This window comes from Paramisgurnus dabryanus, chromosome 2 (assembly GCF_030506205.2).
Source record: "Paramisgurnus dabryanus chromosome 2, PD_genome_1.1, whole genome shotgun sequence".
In the NCBI taxonomy this organism is placed as follows: domain Eukaryota; kingdom Metazoa; phylum Chordata; class Actinopteri; order Cypriniformes; family Cobitidae; genus Paramisgurnus; species Paramisgurnus dabryanus.
This window is the reverse complement of record NC_133338.1, coordinates 42903937-42910267: the sequence shown is the minus strand read 5'-3', so window position 1 is coordinate 42910267 and position 6331 is coordinate 42903937. Positions and strand designations below refer to the sequence as shown.

General features: G+C 36.8%; 1 long non-coding RNA gene across 1 annotated transcript; it reads left to right on the top strand.

Annotated features, from left to right (window-relative positions):
- Positions 1–2941: 2941 nt before the first annotated feature.
- LOC135778636 (uncharacterized) lies at positions 2942–5926 on the top strand. Its single transcript, XR_010544601.2, has 3 exons — positions 2942–3227; positions 4659–5413; positions 5800–5926. It is a non-coding gene; the product is annotated as an uncharacterized lncRNA (long non-coding RNA).
- The last annotated feature ends 405 nt before the right edge of the window (positions 5927–6331 follow it).

Genomic DNA, 6331 nt, shown 5'->3' with positions numbered 1-6331 from the left:
TTCCGTCTTTCCGCAATACCCCTATTATCCACCAGGTGGCGCACTTCCGCAACTTATACAACCCGGAAGTAGCGCCTCACGTGAAAGAGAAAGAACTCCGTGTATGTTTTAAAGATCGCTCTGAATCTGATCTCTATCAAAAGTCCTTCGCAAAAATGGAATTCGCTTTTTGCTCAGCATTGGGTGTTTTTGAAGAAACCTACCCATGTTTGAGAGGTGATTACAAGAGAACTAATGGAGGTAGGATGAAACGTTTTTTTTTTTTTGTATGAAAGCAGAGGGTCTGTTCTTTCATCTTATATATTGTTTGTTTATATATTTAAAGAAGAACATTTTCTGGAAGGCATTAAACTTTTGTAAAATCATGAAAAATGCTGGCACTGACTGGCAACTTACTTTTTTAAATGCTGGAGGGGAAAGAGTTAAGAGCGTCTGAATCTGCTCAGAAGCACACCAGAACATCCCTGCAGAACTTGCAGAACATCCCTGAGACCCCTTTTAATGTAGGTTTCATAGAGTTCAACGTGATGTCTGAGAAACTCCACTTGGTGTCTTATTAATCTTTACATTTTTGTAATTATCTGCAAATTAATCAAAAAGTCAGAATTAGTTTTTGGTTCCTCCTTGTTTGGGGAGAATAATAATAAACATAAGTCAGTAAAGTGCAAGGTCTCTGTTTTGACAATCATAAATAAACACCTTAAAAATAAATAGCTAAAACAAAAAAAAAACTTTAGAGAAAAGAACAGAGGACAAAGACAAAGGAGAACAGTTGATGGCTGGAAAATTGTGCAAAGAAACAAACAGAACAAAAAGAAAAACCAAGGGAATGAAAATTACTACTGGACTAGACACTATAATAAACTACAGGGTGAAGTTAATGGCTCTATAGTCCTTCAATCTGACTTTCGATTGGTCTTTCTGATGAAGTTCGAAAAAGTAAGAAAAAAACAAATTAACAAAAGACGTATGGGTTGTTACTTTTCCAGATGGAATCTTGGAAAAGAAAAAGAGAAAACAGAATAAGAAGCCTTAAATTCAGAGACATTGAACAAAATAAATACGGGGGACCAAGGTAAAATTTAACACCAACAATAATTGAAACATTTAGACATTAGATATAGGATTATTAATTCTGTGCACAACAAATCTGAGGTCAGAAATTATAAATGCACTATTCACATTTGTTATAATTTACATGCAATCACGGTACTTTGCCTGACTAAACAGGTTTTATTTGAATTGGCAAGCTATACAGTTTGCAGTGAATGGCTTATAATTACTGGGGGTGTACAACTGTAAATGTATGCTCATTTCCTTTAACTTTTAAGATAAAATATATTCTTAAAAACCTGTCCATGGTGGTAATTTAAAATTTGGATGGCAGATAAATCATATAAACTTTTCACAAGGTCAACCAATGCATTTGACTATCTGAGGAAATTAAAGGCAGTAAGGCTCCAGAGTGCAATGTTCAGACAACATTGTTGCTTCCAAGTGCCCCTCCCTCTCTTTCGAAATCAGAACCTGCTAGGACTCTTCTTCCACTCGACTGCTCTCACCTGTCTGCATGCTTTTAAAAACACAAAACTCACACACATTCCCCTCATGTATCTTTATGCTTGCCACAAAAAGGTCTACATTAATATTCAATTGCATTCTGTGCAGGCTCATGAATTAATAATTAGCCACCCTGCACCGGATACGTCAGATGTGTTCGGAGCTTCAGTGTGAAATGAGAAGCAACCAGTCGGAAGACCATTAATTCTCTTCGTTGTGTGCATGTGTGATGGGTGAACGCTTGCTAGGGTGGCAGCTTCTCAAGAGCAAAGCTACAGAAACTAAAGTAGTGCTGTTAACTTATAAAAGTGTTTACTGTTGAGTAAAGACCGAAGGCCTTCAACTGATGGACTGATGTGGTACTGAGGAGAGTCTGCTAAATACTGTTTGATTCAGATAGATTCAACAAGGTGTTCGAAACATTGCTTGGGGATTTTGTTTCATGAAAGCATCACAGAGTTATTGCAGATTTGTCGCCTGCACATCCATTTCAGCACATTCCAAAAGGTGCTCTATTGGATTGAGATCTGGTGACTGTGGAGGCCATTGTCATGTTCAGAAACCAGTCTGAGATGATATGAGCTTTGTGACATGGTGCAGTAGGCATTAGAAGAAAGGTACACTGTGGTCATTAAAGGATGGACATGGTCAGCAATAATACTCAGGTAGGCCATGTCGTTTAAATGATGCCGAATTGGTACTTACGGCGCATTCACACGGGGCATCAGCGTTAAAGCTTCCCATTCACTTTTAATGGGAGACGTCATGCGTTGCCGAACTGAATTGTGGATCTGTCGGCGCTGCGTCAGAAGTTGAACATTTCTCAACTTTTCTCAAGCATAGCGTGCGTCAGCCAATCAGATCGCCTTATGTAAATAACCTAGGTAGAGCCAGAAAATTACATTTATGGAAGAACGGAGTATGTGTAGCGGCCACTGTGATTGGCTGTTGGCCACGCTTCAGACAAGCCTTCCGTTAAGCGTTAACGCTTACGCCCCATGTGAATGCGCCATAAGGGTGCCAAGAAAATATCATACCATTACACTTTCACTACCAGCCTGAATCGTTCTTACAAGACAGGGTGGATCCATACTTTCATGTTGTTTACATCAAATTCTGACCCTACCATATGAACGTCGCAGCTGAAATCAAGACTCATCAGAGTAGGCAACTTTTTTATCTTCTATTGTCCAATTTTGGTGAGCCTGTGTGAATTATAGCCTTAATATCTTGTTGTTAGCTGACAGGAGTGGCATCCCGTGTGGTCTTCTGCTGCTGTAGTCCATCTGCTTCAAGGTTCGACGTGTTGTGCATTCAGAGCTGGATTTATTTGAGTTATTGTTGCCTTTCTACACTGAAAAAAATGATTATGGCCCCAATTAAATGAAGCATAATTCAATTTAGCTAGTTTTAATTATTTTATTTAAGTTTTTGATTTTAATTAGTATATATTAATAGGTTTTAAGCGAATTATATGTGCTTTAAATCCAAGTCATTATAATTTATTAAATTCAGTTTAAAAAAATAGTTTGGTTCTTTGCGCATGCGCACAAATGCACATTTTCCCTGGTGCTAAAAGGAGTTTCCAGTCAGGTTCACGGTGACGGTGGGAAAGGAAGACGGGATATTTCAGCCCCGGAGTTTTGCTCAGTCGGTCTATTTGCACAGTAAGTAATATTTCATGTAATACAGCACCTTTTTTTACCGTGAATATTTTTATATACTTAAAATACGCCGTTTATAAGAGCTCCTCCAGGCAGAGTGCTGGAGGCAATCACAGCCGTGACGATATAAGTTAACCAAATACCACACGACTCCGAGAGCGAAATTGCTTTTATACAACAGTTCGACGGCACACGTTTGAAAAACGAAATCTAGAAAACAACAACATAGTTATTTTAAACTGTTTTGAATCTCATAACAAGCCGTTTCTTAATATTAGCGTTTCTTTGTCACAAGATGTAGTTTTAAGATTAGTTCAGTCGAGAATATATTTGTATAATATTCAAATATTCAGTCGATAAGTTAAGAGAACGCCTGTTTGAACGTTTGCTTAAGGAAGCTACGGTACGTGAGAACCAGAGAGCGGACGTCAGTGTTTACTCGCCCCACTGACTACCGCCCTCTCTGGGCTACATCTCTTACAGGAATTCCCTGGCTCTGATGTTGGCCTTGTCTGTTATTAACTCGCTTAATATGAGACTTTGTGCTTGCCAGTACTATATAAAAGTTTTTTAAAAGTGTCAGAGAGATGTTTTTGCATGCTGCTTATAAATATATCAGTGGCGATATCTCATAACGTGTTTTAGAATTCACGTCACGATAAATTCGTTATCAATTGTCCAAATTTAAAAGCTGCAGTGCTTACCTGCAGTTCCACTATGTTTTCGCTTTCTCGGAGTTGCTTACACACACACACACACACACACACACACACAGATATAAATATATATATATATATATATATATATATATATATTTGTGTGTGTGTATGTGTGTGTGTATATATATATATATATATATATATATATATATATATATATATACATACATACATACATACATACATACATACATACATACATACATACATACATACACACACGCGCACACACACACAAAGTGCCCTTCATAAATATTGGGATATGTTATTATATATGTAAAAATGTATTTCAGGGCCAAATATAATGGGACAGTTCGCTTAAAAGTTGTTTTATGGACGTGAATTGTGTACATGATGTGTGTACAGCCACAGCGTCCAAATGCCAAACTTCAACTTTAGATCACAACATGCTTCATATATGAGGAAATTATTTAACAAATACAAACTGCATGTCCATTACAGCTCAACTGTCCCATTACGTTTGGCCCATTTAAACGACTGTAATTCCTAAATCCTAAAGACAAATTAGAATTTGTGAATACCCTCTAAATACAGCTCAAAGTGTGCACTCTGTCCCAGTATTAATGGAGGGCACTGTTTTATATATGGGCAACAGGGGTGTCATAGTTTTTGTAATTACCCTTGCCTGTAGACTTGTCAAAGTGTTATGAATCAGAACAATCTCTAATAACAGCTTATTTTTATTTAAATGTAGGACAGTCAACAAGATGACTTATTGAAAGACCTGGAAAACATCACCATGGGCATATGTGTAATCAAAAAGAAAGAAGGTGTTCTTGGCGACTATGACGATATTGGAGTCGTTGTTGGAGTGATGATTCTTGAGCAGCTCAAATCTGTGGCACAAGCCTGCATTGATGCTGGGTACAATCTATGTGCTTAATTTGGCGTACCCCAAAGAACTAAAATACTACTTTTTTGAATTTTTTTAGAAATTCATTATGCAGATGGATTCTAAAGCTCTCCCCAAAAATTCAAGGACTGAAAAACGTTTTAAAGGTGCAGTGTGTAATTTTTATCGTCATCTAGTGGTGAGGTTGCGAGTTGCAACCAACGGCTTAGTCCACGGCTCACTTCTCGCTTTTGAAACACATAGAGAAGGACAAACATGTCATCGTTGGAGACAACTTAGCAAAAAATTGTCCTTTAAGGGCTTCTGTAAAAAAAATGGCAGCACAAAATGGCGACTTCCATGTAAGGGGACCCTCGGTGTATGTAGATGAAAAGGTCTTGTTCTAAGGCAATAAACACATAACGGTTCATTATGAAAGGTGTTTATACACCCGTGATAATATAGTTTTGTATGTTATTTTGCATTTCTGTCAAAAGATCCTCTTAAAAATTTCACCCTGCACCTTTAATACTGAAATGTTGTAGCAGACATGTATGTGCATGCTCAGCATGAAATGTTAGTCCAGATGTCACAGTCTACTCTGTTTATCATTTAAAGTCGCAATGAAATTGAAATGAAAAACTATATATGTATTTTTAATAGTGTGGTATTATTAACAAATGACTTATCTGTGAGCTTCATTATTTTTTAAAAATTCGTCTGTGCTCATAATCTTTAATCAAAAATGCAAATCTCCTCCCCTCCTCAAAACGATCTCTCTTCACTTCCGGTCAAAAGTATGGCAGGTGGGCGGGGTCCGGGAGAAGATCGCAGTGATTAGCAATTAGCAACACGACCCAACTTCAAACGATCCAATCAGATCTCGATGGACAAATTCAAATCCAGCCCTGCCTTATTTCATCTCAAAAGCCGTTTCATTCGGATATACGTCACCACGGGGAAAATAAGGCAATCGCTACTTCCGTTTCATGGCGACTTTAAGACCTGGGAATCCGTAGTTTTAAACATTTTAATAATGCTTTTAATGATTCATAACTGTTGTCTGTAAAAATGTAACACTTTTTTTAAAAATAATTATTGTGCAATGTGTGAAGTCAGCACTGCTGTTTTTGACTTTTGTGCTGTTTTATTGATTCACAAACATTGTGGCCTCTTTCCATCTGTGTTTTTTTTATTTTATATTTTGTGAATGTGCAGTGAGCACTTGTTTTAAACACTTGTACACACAAAGAAATTGTTATTGAACATGCACTACTTTGCTGAATAACATTAAACTTACCACTTGGTGTATTTGCAAAGCCATTTAAGGGTCATTTTTATATATTGTTTTTAAGGTTAGTGATTGCAAACAATTTCCTTAAAAATGTTGAAAGTTAGTCAATGAAATGTGTTTATTTAAATGTAGCTAAAATAAATTGATTGCAACCACTTACCTTAAAAAAAATCATTAAATTCAATTAATAATTTTTCATCAGTCATAAATAAATAATATACGAGAATGTAGCACAATTAAA